This window comes from Pristiophorus japonicus, chromosome 2 (genome assembly GCF_044704955.1).
Source record: "Pristiophorus japonicus isolate sPriJap1 chromosome 2, sPriJap1.hap1, whole genome shotgun sequence".
Taxonomy (NCBI): domain Eukaryota; kingdom Metazoa; phylum Chordata; class Chondrichthyes; family Pristiophoridae; genus Pristiophorus; species Pristiophorus japonicus.
In genome coordinates, this window is record NC_091978.1 from 86,131,252 (window position 1) to 86,145,760 (window position 14,509).

The window sequence follows — 14,509 nt, forward strand, 5'->3', positions numbered from 1 at the left end:
ATGTCGCCGAGGGGCAGCATGTAGATGAGAAATAGGAGGGGGTACTGTTGTAGGTATTAGGCACCCTAGGGCAACGGCACCTGTAGGATAAGGTTAGAAATACACCTGTAGTATAAGGTTAGAACTAAATATGTTACTTGTACCATAAAATGGCTACCAGTGAAGCCTCAAGGGATTTCTGTTAGCTGAAACTAGCCCGCATTCTTGGAGACTGATACTTGTTGTTTCCCACACACAGGACTAGAAGCAAACTCTGCAGGTGTCTCTAAATCAGCCAGGCCTCAGGACTAAATGTTCTGTTGAAAGTAAGGACAATACGACTCTGTAGCAGGATTGAGATAAGGAGGCTACCCAAACATAGCATCCAAGGACAGTAAGATAAGGGAGGCCCAGGCCATGTTACAAGACACATGAGTCATTCCTAGCAACACACCCCTTAGCAACACATCTCTTGGCAACACATGAGCCACTTTACGTTTAGAGACTAACTCTATCTATTGGTCTAATGTAACTGTAGTAAACTGTTGTATGTAACTGTAGTAAACTGTTGTAAAACATATAAAGATCCATGAAACCCTTTGTTCAGCGGAGAGAAGCCTGGATCCAGTCCTGAGACTTCCTCCCCGCTGGCGTCAATAAAGGCCGCACTGGCGTTGGAACCGACTCTGAGTGTTGAGTGATTCTTCTGATAAACACTAACACTAACAGGTACTTACTCATGTACTCCCATCAGTATTCATGCTAAGAATGAAGACCAGAAAATCATGACTCTGGCAATTCACCGGCTCTATGGTCTGGAGTTTCCTCACCAATTTTTCAATCTTGAACATCTGTCCATCAAACCTTCCGTCCAAACTAATCTCTGCCCACAAAACTCGCCGCACCCCAACTCTCCAATTACACTTGTTTCGGGGGCGCGGGGGGGGGGGTCTAGATTTTCAGGCGCAGCAAGAAACAAAATTGTTTTTCTGGTCTTGTAATTGGAAATTTTTGAGTGTTTAAAAAAAATTATCCTCATTTTGGGGCCAAGTTTCGGCCTGAGTTGCTCCTGTTTTTTTGGAGCAACTGGTTTAGAATGGAGTATCTTAGAAATTGCAATTCTCGGCATTTAGTTTGCTCCAGTTCTAGTCAGTTAGAACAGTTTCAGTTTGGAACAGATTTTTTTTTTCAAAAGGTGGCGTGTCCAGCCACTTACGCCTGTTTTGAAAGTTTAGGCAGTGAAAACTTACTCCAAACTAACTTAGAATGGAGTAAGTGTAGATTTTTGTATGCTCAGAAAAACCTTGCCTACACTTAGAAAATCAGGCGTAGGTTACAAATCAGGTGTAGGGAATGGGGGGGAAGGGGTTTAAAGGGAAGTTTACAAACATTAAACACTACAAATAAAGAGCCATTATCAATAATAAATGATAAATACATAAATAAATCAACCAATAAATCAATCACAAAAAATTAATAAAATTTAAAAAAACAATAAATAAAACATTTTCTACTTACCGACTGCAGCACCGGGAGCCCTCCAACAGTGTGCTGGGACGGCCCCACCCCACCCCACCCCAGTGTGTCTCTGTCAGTGTCTCTATATCTCTGTCTGTCTGTCTGTCTGTCTGTGTGTGTCTCTCACTCTCTGTCAGTGTCTGTGTTTCTGACAGCGAGGGGAGGGGGTGGAGGGGGGGAGAGAGGGATGGATGGAGGGAGGGGGGGGAGGAGAAGGGGAGCGGGAGAGGGAGGGGGGAGAGGGAGGCGGAGCGGGAGAGGGAGGGGGGGAAGGGAGAGGGAGAGGGAGAGGGAGGCTGAACGGGCCCGGCCTGGCCCAAGACTTCGGGTGGGGCCCGTTCCCAGCACCGGATTTAAAGGTAGGTGGCTTGGGGCCGGGTCGGGTCCGGGGGGGGGAGCGGGGGTCAGGTCCGGTCCGGGGGTGGGGGGGGAGGTCGGGTCGGGGTCGGGATCGGGGTGGGGGGAGCGGGAGTCGGGTCCGGGGGTGGGGGGAGTTGGAGTCGAGTCGGGTCGGGGGTGGGGGGGTGGGGGAGGGGAGTGGGAGCACGAATCGGGTCGGAGTCAGGGGCGGTCGGGCCGGAGGGGGTGGGGTCGAGTCGTGGGAGTTGGGTCGGGGGCTGGGGGGGGAGTGGGAGTCAAGTTGGGTCCGGTCCGGAGGCAGGGGCGGCGGGGGGTGGGGGTCAGGGCCTGGTCCGGGAGTCGGGTCGGGGGGAGCGGGGGTCGGGTCCGGGGGCGGGGGTGGGGGAGGCAGTTGGAGCGTGAGTCGAGTCAGGTCGGGTTGGGTCCAGTCCAGGGGTGGGGAGGGGGGCTGGGGTCGGGTCCGGGGGCAGGGTGGGGTCGGGTCGGGAGGAAGCAGGAGCTGGGTGTGGGAGGTGCAGCCTGATCCACGCAGCCCCAGTGAGGCCATTCGGCCAGGGCTAGGGGCTGCGTGCTTCGGGCCCCTCCCACACAGTTTTGGGTGCCTGGAGCTACTGCACATACGCGCCCACTGTAGCGCGCCTGTGCAGAGGTCCCGGCACTGATTTCAGCGCAGGGACCTGGCTCCGCCCCCCCACAGCTCATGCTGCGCCACGCCCAGCTCCAGAGGACCTGCAGGGAGCCGGAGAATTGGTAAGTATTTTTTAGGCGCACTTTCTGCCGCGAAAAATGGGCGTCCAGGTCGGGGCTGCGCCATTCTAGACGCGGCCCGAAACTTGGGCCCTAAGACCTGCACTATATTACTTGTTTCTTTGAATACATTTTTATGGCAAGATGTAAATCACGTTAAAAATTGAAAAGCTACACCGATTGCAGGTTCTTAAAAATGCTTGAGTAGAATTTCCGCTTTGATCGCAATCAGGAAATTGCTTGAAAATGTGCTTGAAATTGCGCTGATTCGGTTACAGTTGAGGTTTCTGCTCAAATTCATTTGCTTAATCACAAATGTAAAATCTTTCATGAATCAGCGCAATCAGGCTGCGTAATAGAACCTAGTTGTTTCTTTTTCTTTCTTTCTTTCCATTAAAATGTATTGTTTGATGTATTTAAGGGTGGTGATCCAGTGCAGTTGAAAAAGGGTTTATCAGCAAAAGTAAGCATTTTTAATAAGGGTGTCAAGTGCTCCACCTATGAGTAACCTGAAATAAAATCACTGAAAATGACTTTAAAAACTGTATTGAACCATTTAATAGTTTCATTAGTGGAGGAAGAGCATCCGGGGAGGGCGCTGGGCACCTTGAGTCTTGTCACCGAGAGCATACAGAAACCAAACGCAGACAGCAGAAGGAGTGTGCGGAAAACCAGACTCCCCACCCACCCTTTCCTTCAACCACTCTCTATCCCTCCTGTGACAGAGACTGTAATTCCCATATTGGACTGTACAGTCACCTGAGAACTCACTTTTAGAGCGGAAGCAAGTCTTCCTTGATTTCGAGGGACTGCTTATGATGATGATGATGAGTTTCATTGACCAGTATACACTAATGTTCCCCCTAAGGTCAACAGCCGCGCACCAATTGTGAGGTCCCATGCTCCACTCACCAGCTGGAAGAGATACCGCGCAGAAAATTTAAAGGGCCTGCACAGGAAAAAATATTAGAGGGAACATTGGTGTACACGAATCAGTTTCTTAGTAAATTAAGTATTTTTTATGTGAAAAACTTTTAAAACGTGCCAACTCGAGAGAAAGATGAGGAATAGGTGAGATCGGGAGACAGATATGGAGGTACAGAGAAAGGTGGGAGAAGATTGATGCAGAGAGAAAAGGGGATTCAGAGAAGAATGGGAGAGAGAGAGAGATGGCCTACAGAGAGAAGAATGCGAGAGATAGGGAGAGATGGCTGTACAGAGAGAGGGGGAGAAAGAGAAACCGAGATGCAGAGAAGGGGAAAAGAGATCGAGACCAGCGGAGGGGGGAGAGAAAGGGATGGAGATACAAAAGAAAGAGATTGTCATGGCTGGGGGGAGAGGAGTGTGGGAGAGATTGGGGGAGGAAGAGAGCATGACCGGGCAGGTAGCAAAAGGAGTAGACACTGAGGACAAGAGATTGTGAAATACAGGGAAAAGAGCAAGGGAGAGACAGAGATGAGAGAAAAAAAACTGAGAGATAGTGGGAAAAAGACTGAGTGAGACAGGGGAGTGATTGACAGAGAGATGTGAGGGAGAGAGATTGGAAGGGGGCGGGGTGGACAGAAGAGAGAAACCAGAGGGGTTGGGGAGCGAGACCAGAAGCAAGGGGAAGAAAGAAAAGGGGGGTGGGGGGTGATAGAAGAGAAGGAGACTGATAGGTGGATGGGGGGACAGGAAAGAGGAGGGTGATGAGGAGCGTGTTCAAGTTTTTAGGCTACATCAGATGGTTTTCTTGAGTCCGGTCACAAAATTTATTCCCACAGGTAAGCCCACACGCCCAGTTAACTGTAGTGACTTTATATTCCAATATCTGGTAATGTGGCATTGCCCAAGGTCAATCAGAACACTCTTGATGTTGCAATTTGCTTGTAAATTTGTTTGTAATTCAATATGACAGCAGCTCTCCCATGTATTTGGATAATGGAAGAATAATCCAGTGGTTCTCAAACTTGGCTCCGTGCAGACAAGCCGTTAAACAGCAGTGGGGGAGGAAAAAACCCCTGAAACATTCAGCAGCTGTGCAGTGAGTAGGCGGGCAGTAGGAGGTTACACCTGAAATGGTGCCAGTGTTCCCAACAAGAGCCACAAGCCTAATCCCACTCCAGGAAGATGTCATGTAAAATATTCAACAGGAATGTTGCTGAACCTGTCCTTTCAGCTGAAGGGGAAATAAAAGTTTTCACATCAATGTTCACTATATCGGACAGCTCTGGAAAAACTTCAAGCAAGTGCATTTAACAGAACACTGATGTACTTTACATTCAGAAATGTAAATCTACAAGGAGTTTATAGTATTATAATTTAGATGGGGGGGGGTGTCCATGATTACTAATGCATTTGAAAAGGAGTCCTTCAACCAAAAAGCTTGAAAACCAATGTCCATTGAGATTGGGAGGATACTTGGGTTTAATTTGGCATTGGCAAAATGGGCACAGTTTCAGGCACAACTTGCAGGTTACACGCAAAGAGAAAATTCCAGGCCTCTGTTCCAACTGCATATTTAATCATTTTCCAACAAAACTTTTCCACTGACATATAGTTGTGCCATCTTCTATAAGGATACTTACAGACCTAGGATGGATGACACTGCCACTGGCAGTTCAGGTCACCTCCTCCCACAACTGGCAAAACTCTGACACAGAAAGAGTAAAGAAGATGACTGGCTGCTGCATCTCTGAATCCCTTTGAATTGAGGTGACCATATATTTCCTTGTACTGAGTCAGGAGATGGCTTTGCAACTGGTGCTGCCACATGTACTGCTGCAGTGGATGGCTAGCCTTACCCACTTTCTGACTCACCTACTGTCAATTGGTGTGGGAGTCTGTCTGGGACTGTTGTCTTGACAAACAGCAGCTTCTGCCATGCCTATTCTATCCATGGAGAAAGATTGCTAAGTGCCGCAGTACAGCGGGACCTGGGGGTACTTCATGAAACACAAAAGGATAGTATGCAGGTACAGCAAGTGATCAGGAAGGCCAATGGTATCTTGGCCTTTATTGCAAAGGGGATGGAGTATAAAAGCAAGGAAGTCTTGCTACAGCTGTATCGGGTATTGGTGAGGCCACACCTGGAATACTGTGTGCAGTTTTGGTTTCCATATTTACGAAAGGATATACTTGCTTTGGAGGCATTTCAGAGAAGGTTCACTAGGTTGATTCTGGGGATGAGAGGGTTGACTTATGAGGAAAGGTTGAGTAGGTTGGCCTCTACTCATTGGAATTCAGAAGAATGAAAAGTGATCTTATCGAAACATATAAGATTGTGAGGGGGCTTGACAAAGTGGATGCAGAGAGGATGTTTCCACTGATGGGGGAGACTAGAACTAGAGGGCACGATCTTAGAATAAGGGGGCTGCCCTTTTAAAACAGAGATGAGGAGAAATTTCTTCTCTCAGAGGGTTGTAAATCTGTGGAATTTGCTGCCTCAGAGAGCTGTGGAAGCTGGAACATTGAATAAATTTAAGACAGAAATAGATAGTTTCTTAAACGATAAGGGGATAAGGGGTTATGGGGAGCGGACAGGGAAATGGATCTGAGTCCATCATCAGATCAGCCATAATCTTATTGAATGGTGGAGCAGGCTCGAGGGGCCAAATGGCCTACTCCGGTTCCTATTTCTTATTTCTTATGCCCTGTTCCCGGCCACCCCCTTAGCATGTGCAATGATCTGTGTGGGAGCAGGTCTCTGGACCATAATGGATAGCAGTGAAGCCCTTCATTATAGCTTCTCCAACTGATCCACGAGCATATTGAAGACAGGTACCTGTAATACATATTATTGTAGATTGGAGCCCAAGGCCTGAATGGCAGCATTCTGAACATTTAGAGATACTGCATCCTTGCTGATGCCCTTGGAGTAGCCACACACTCTGAGGGCAGGAGAATTGAAGTGCTAAATAGAACAACCCTTCTTTCACCCACTTCTTGCAGCAGCACTTACAAGATTTCATGTGTTACAACATAGGAAAGAAGTTTCCGCTAGGTTACGCTGATTTTGTTAGCGCAATTATAAGCGCAAATCGCGGAATTATAAGCGCAAATTACGTTCAGCGCAAATCGAGTTTCAGCAAACTTTTACGCTAGTTTAAAAAACATCCAGTAGAAAATGGCCCCTGCCCACAAAACAGGCCACATTCCCAGATTGAATTAATCACCATTGCGAGTTTCCACCCATTTTCGGGCCTTTGAGGAGGCACTTAAATTTAAGCTGTTTTTTCTAGGCGCAAGGACACTCGGCACGTTTTAAAAGTTAGTGAATATAATTTTTTTTAAAGTTACTGAGAAACTGACTACTGTACACCAATATAACTAGCAAACGGTTCTGTATAGTTTATTTTAAAGTCATTTTCAGTTATTTAAAATCGGGTTACTCACAGATGAGAGTACTCACTCATTAAAAATGCTTATTTTCAACTGCATTAATCAAACTGTTCTTAAATAAATCAAGGAATATTTTTTGAAGCACATTGGAAAAAAAAATGTTCAAAAAGCCTGTTCAATTGTGCTGGCTCATGGCAAGTTTTACATTTGGTGATATGCAAATGAGTTTGAGTGGAACTTGAAGGGAAAAAAAAACACTTTTCAAAACTAACGCAATTTGCACCAATTGATCCCAAAGCGAAACTCCAGGGCAGTGTTCACTTACCCAGATACTCAGTTTTGTTGCTAACAAATATTTTTTGCTGTGCTATGGAAACCACTTTAAATCATTGTTTCCCTTTTAATGGATGTTGTATCCCTTTAAATGGCTGTTATAACCTTTTAGCTGGGCACCCAAAATCATTTGTTTTTTGTGTGAGATTCCTGCATTAGGCCACTGTGCAGGTGGGAGCTCACACATGACAGCGAATTAGGGACAGCCCTCAAAATATCGGTGGGAATGGACATGCAGAACCACTTATACCTGCACAATTTCCAACTGGAAGCATAGGTACCAAAAAATTCATCCGTTCATGTTTACAAGGTCATGTGAGTAGCCACGCTTGTTTTGTTCATTTAAGCAAAGCCTCTGGTTTGTGTTTTCAATTAAAAATGAATGAAATTTCAGAATGCATTCTCCAAAACAGCAATAAAATCCCAAATTTAATGCAATACAAAAGGAATTTCATTTACTCAGTTACCCGTGGATTTAATCATAAATAGATTTCACTCTGAATAATTTCTTGCCAGCTATTGAACAATTTATCATTTGCAAATTGGATATTACCTGGGCGTCAGTTTGTGCCAAAAACCTAAACTTGGCTAAAAACAACAAGCTACATTCCTCATACAAGTCACAGCCTATCAATTTTAATCCAGGGTCATTGTCAGATGCAGCTGTTTCAATCACTGTTTTCATGACCTATCTTTACAGTGACCTAGTTAGATCTCCCAGTAACTCGGAAAAGAAGCTCGCCAATAGTGAGAGGATAGTGAGAAGATTTCTATGAATATGTTTGAGCACACAAGTTTGGAGCTCTGCCTTGACCAACTTTAGAACAATGGAAGCCAGCAATGAAAGCTGTTTACGAAAAAAAGAAAACTAAATTAAAGAAATAACATATTGCTGTGAAAATGCTGCATCATTCAGGGTCGTGGAAAGGGGGCTTTAGTACATTCTTTCTCTATTCTATCTTTATCTTTTTTATTTTTCTCTTTTATTTATTCTTTTCTTTCTCTTTTTCTCCTTTCTTTTTATTTTCTATCTACTTTTGAGATGTGTGCTTTTCTCTTTGTATTTCTACAGATTTTAACAAAGCAAGAGAAGGCTAAAGAGTTGAGGCTATGACAACATCTGTAGTAGTAAAAAGTCTTGCATGTATACAGCACCTTATTTCATCTCTCGGAAACATCTCAAAACATTTAGCATACAATGAATGACTTCAAAGTACACTAACTATTATTAAGCATAAAAACATGGTAACCATTTTATACACTGCAGAATTCCTCAAAAAGCAATGAGATGAATGATTAGTTAAACTGATTTTAGTGGTGGTGGTTGAGGGAGGAATGATTTCCAGAACTCCCTGTTCTTCTTCAAATAGTGCCATGGGATCTTTAACATTCACCTGAATCAATCGACAAATAATGTAATATCTGCAGGACAGTACCTCTGACAATGTAGTATTCCCTCAATACTTCAATGAAGTGGCAGTCTAGATTGTGTGCTCAAATTCTCTAGTTAAGCTTGATCATGAAAGTACTCTATTAAAACTGAGAAACTAAAGGAAAAATATGAAATTATAATTCCAAGGAAGGGTGATAACACATTTGGCTCGCAGAGCAAAAAAAATAGGCAAAGCAGCAGCTCATAAAGGGCTGCAGTTCAACATTGAAGAACAGGTTATGGTGATGACAGAAAAGTTCAATAATTGTTCACAATGGAGACGTGGGCAGCACTTCTACTTTTAATGTTGAAGGTTTGGCTACTCTGCTTCAGGGAGTGCACCAATGAAGAATGGCCCTATTTGGAGCTGAATACCGTCATTATGTAAGCTGCATGAATGGAGGTTACCAATTGAGTCAATGCAGTCATCCGGGATCCTTGTTACTGGCTCCAAATAAGATAGCTGTTAACGGATATGATGAAATTAGGATTACGGAGACATGGCTCCAGGGTGACCAAGGCTTGGAACTCAACATCCAGGGGTATTCAATATTCAGGAAGGATAGACAGAAAGGAAAAGGAGGTGCGGTAGCGTTGCTGGTTAAAGAGGAGATTAACGCAATAGTAAGGAAGGACATTAGCTTGGATGATGTGGAATCTGTATGGGTAGAACTGCAGTTCACTAAAGGGCAGAAAACGCTAGTGGGAGTTGTGTACAGACCACCAAACAGTAGTAGTGAGGTTGGGGATGGCATCAAACAGGAAATTAGGGATGCGTGCAATAAAAGTACAGCAGTTATCACGGGTGACTTTAATCTACATATTGATTGGGCTAACCAAACTGGTAGCAATGCGGTGGAGGAGGATTTCCTGGAGTATATAAGGGATGGTTTTCTAGACCAATATGTCGAGGAAGCAACTAGAGAGCTGGCCATCCTAGACTGGGTGTTGTGTAATGAGAGCAGATTAATTAGCAATCTTGTTTTGCGAGGCCCCTTGGGGAAGAGTGACCATAATATGGTAGAATTCTTCATTAAGATGGAGAGTGACACAGTTAATTCAGAGACTAGGGTCCTGAACTTAAAGAAAGGTAATTTTGATGGTATGAGACATGAATTGGCTAGGATAGGCTGGCGAATTATACTTAAAGGGTTGACGGTGGATAGGCAATGGCAGACATTTAAAGGTCACATGGATGAACTTCAACAATTGTACATCCCTGTCTGCGTAAAAATAAAACGGGGAAGGTGACTCAACCGTGGCTAACAAGGGAAATGAGTGATAGTGTTAAATCCAAGGAAGTGGCATATAAATTGGCCAGAAAAAAGCAGCAAACCTGAGGACTGGGAGAAGTTTAGAATTCAGCAGAGGAGGACTAAGGGTTTAATTAGGAGGGAGAAAATAGAGTATAAGAGTAAGCTTGCAGGGAAAATAAAAACTGACTGCAAAAGCTTCTATAGATATGTGAAGAGAAAAAGATTAATGAAGACAAATGTAGGTCTCTTGCAGTCAGAATCAGGTGAATTTATAATGGGGACCAAAGAAATGGCAGACCAATTGAATAAATACTTTGGTTCTGTCTTCACTAAGGAAAACACAAATAACCTTCCGGAAATATTCGGCTACCGAAGGTCTAGCGAGAAGGAGGAACTGAAGGAAATCTTTATTCGTCAGGAAATTGTGTAAGGGAAGTTGAAGGGATTGAGGGCCGACAAATCCCCAGGGCCTGATAGTCTGCATCCCAGAGTACTTAAGAAAGTGGCCCTAGAAATAGTGGATGCATTGGTGGTCATTTTCCAATATTCTATAGACTCTGGATCAGTTCCTATGGATTGGAGGGTAGCTAATGTAACCCCACTCTTTAAAAAAGGAGGGAGAGAGAAAACAGGGAATTATAGACCGGTTAGCCTGACATCAGTAGTGGGGAAAATGTTGGAATCAATTATTAAAGATGTAATAGCAGCGCATTTGGAAAGAAGTGACAGGATCGGTCCAAGTCAGCATGGATTTATGAAATAAAAATCATGCTTGACAAATCTTCTAGAATTTTTTGAGGATGTAACTAGTAGCGTGGACAAGGGAGAATCAGTGGATGTGGTGTATTTGGACCTTCAAAAGGCTTTTGACAAGGTCCCATGCAAGAGATTAGTGTGCAAAATTAAAGCACATGGTATTGGGGGTATATGTATTGACGTGGATAGAGAACTGGTTGGCAGACAGGAAGCAAAGAGTAGGAATGAACTGATCCTTTTCAGAATGGCAGGCAGTGACTAGTGGGGTACCGCAAGGTTCAATGCTGAGACCTCAGCTATTTTCAATATACATTAATGATTTAGACGAAGGAATTGACTGTAATATCTCCAAGTTTTCAGATGACACTAAGCTGGGTGGCAGTGTGAGCTGTGAGGAGGATGCTAAAAGGCTGTAGGGTTAGGTGAGTGGGCAAATGCATGGCAGATGCAGTATAATGTAGATAAATGTGAGGTTATACACTTTGGTGGCAGAAACAGGAAGGCGGAATATTATCTGAATGGTGACAGATTAGGAAAAGGGGAGGTGCAACGAGACCTGGGTGTCATGATACATCAGTCATTGAAAATTGGCATGCAGGTACAGCAGGCGGTGAAGAAGGCAAATGGCATGTTGGCCTTCATAGCGAGAGGATTTGAGTATAGGAGCAGGGAGGTCTTGCTACAGTTGTACAGGGCCTTGGTGAGGCCACACCTTGAATATTGTGTACAGTTTTGGTCTCCTAATCTGAGGAAGGACATTCTTGCTATTGAAGGAGTGCAGCGAAGGTTAACCAGACTGATTCCTGGGATGACAGGAATGACATATGAAGAAAGACTGGATCGACTAGGCTTATATTCACTGGAATTTAGAAGACTGAGAGGGGATCTCATAGAAACATATAAAATTCTGACGGGATTGGATAGGTTAAATGCAGGAAGAATGTTCCCGATGTTGGGGGAAGTTCAGAACCAGGGGTCACAGTCTAAGGATAAGGGGTCAACCATTTAGGACTTTAATGAGGAGAAACTTCTTCATTCAGAGAATTGTGAACCTGTGGAATTCTCTACCATAGAAAGTTGTTGAGGCCAGTTCGTTAGATATATTCAAAGGGGAGTTAGATGTGCCCCTTACGGCTAAAGGGATCAAGGGGTATGGAGAGAAAGCAGGAGTGGGGTACTAAAGTTGCATGATCAGCCATGATTATATTGAATGGTGGTGGAGGCTCGAGGGACCGAATGGCCTACTCCTGCACTTATTTTCTATGTTTGCTGGTATTGGGAGAAAGGCAAAAGTAAATACACTTGTTAATCTTGCTCACATTTTTTGTGGGCCCCATAAACCACAGGATAAATCTATATTGAGAACACACTGAAATTACATGGAGATACCATCTGAAGAATTGTACAAAACGAATGCCATTTTGCTCACATCCTTTCATTGTACCAATGCACAATTTTCTTGAAGTTGAAGGTGGCAGCCATGGATGTTGAGATGTCCAGGCCAAGGTGCTCCTCTGCTTCCAGGGATTTCATAAGTAGAGGAGAACCCTGTTCTTTTAAGAGCCATCCTCCAATCTTAGTTCTCCTTCAAACAATGCGGGGACTGTGAACTGCTGGACAGTGAAAGCACTGTGGCTGCTTACCTGGATAATGGCCACTGCCATGCATAATAATGTTTCTGCAGTCAGATGTTATGTAAGCAATAACTGAATGTAAATCCTGTCTGTTCATGTAGGCTTTGGGGTTGCTATGTCAAACCCTGATGATCACATGGATGTTCATGACAATGCCCTGCATGTCATAAAAACTGTGTAACCAACTTTCAAAAACTTATTATAGCAGGCCAGGCTCCAGGATCCCTAATGTGTCCAGTTTATATGGGTGAGGCACAAAGTTGGAAGAACCGATGAGGGACATAATTTAAATAATTACTCAATTTAAATTAGGCCGACAAACTGCCAATAGTGCGGTCTCAGTTTTGGCCTCAGCTCACCTGTGTGGCATGAACCAGTTACTTAAGTTTGGACTCCTAATTTTCTGACCTATTCCTGCCGCCAAGAAAGCCATGAGCATCCTGTTCTGTATGGTCCTGCATCACACTAGGCAGTGCATTCAGCCACTAATCTATTGGGAAATACTGCAAAAACAGCATCAATTTGCAGAAGGAATAGGCTAAACATCTGGTCATCTAATTTAATTATTTATATCCAATCTACATGTTGAAACCAAAAATGCAATTCCCTGGTTGGATCTTTTTATGTTCTAAAGTGCAAGTTCTTTGGTGTCATGATACAGGAATATCATTGTCTTACAAAGCACTTGACTGTGATTTTTACGCAGTGGAGTGTGCAATATGTGTAATTACATTGCATCACTGATATTGCTAATACTTGGCACCGAGTTATTCTTACAATTAACATTGTTAACAATTAACATTAATAATAAACATGCAACAGCCAAGAAGAGTAACAATTAGAAATATGACAATGACATGCAATAGCAGTATAGAGGAAAAGGGTGCCAACTACAAAACCCACCCTCAACCCCTCTGTTCTTGCAAATTACCAACTTCTCATTATTCTCGTTCTTGAACATGCTGTCGTCCCCAAATCAGTGTCCATCTTTCCCGCCACACCATGTTTGAATCTCTACAATTAGGCTTCTATCCCTGCCACAGCACTGAAACAACCTTAATCAAAGTCACAAATGACATCCTCTGTGACTACAACCATGGTGTACTATCCCTCCTCAATCTTAGCAACCTCTCTGCAGCCTTTGACACAGTCGATCACATCATCCTCCTCCAACTCCTGTTGTTTAGCTCAGTGGGCTTGTCCACTCTTACCTATTCAATTGTGCCCAGAGCATCTCCAGCACTGGCATCTCTTCCCGCCTCCACAGTGTTAACTCTGGAATCCACCAAGGATCTATCCTTGGCTCCTTCCTCTTTCTTTTCTTACTGTCTATTGGCAACAGCATCCGAAGACAGGGGATCACATTCCACAGCTGTGATGACAATCAGCTTTATCTTTCCACCAGCTCTCTCAACCACTCCACTGCCTCTGTTTTTGTCAGATCCCGTCCAGGATGAACTTCCAGTTAAGCATCGGTCTTCGGCCCCTGCCAGGAACTCTGTACCCTGCCACTAATTTCATTCCCCATCCTGACCAATGTCTGATGTTGATCCAGATTTTATGCAACCTCAGCATCCTATTTGACCTCAAACTGAACTTCCAATCTCATATCTTGTACATCACAAAGACTGCCTACTTCCACCTCCGTAACATTCTCCATCTACATCCTGCCTCGGCCCATCTGCTTCTGAAAGAGCTTACACAAACTTCCGCTCATCCGAAAACCTAGCTGCCCATATCCTATCCCACAAAGTTCTGCTCACCAATTTCCTCTACTTGCTGACCTATATTCAGGGCCAGTGCAACCATTAGGCGAACGAGGCGGTCGTCCAGGGCGGCAAAATTTGGGGGGGGCGCCAAAAAGAATTAAACAAAACTTACAACGCGCTGGGAAATGGGTTCGAATCTCGCGGGAATTCTCCTAACTAGATCCCTTAATAATGAACCTGCCCTGAGTATTTTGAGTATTTTGTAACTAGGGCGCGATCGGCGGTGCATTTAGTGTTATATAGAACACTGAGATCCCGCAGAACTGAAAGGGAGCAGGTTGGAGTGGGGAAGGGGAGGAAATAAAGGTACCCAAGAGATATCGCCCTCTTCCTGACTCATTAATCTGATGCTGCCCTGCTCTGTTCTTTCATTTAAACACCTTGACATGTTTGAAGATCAGAGCA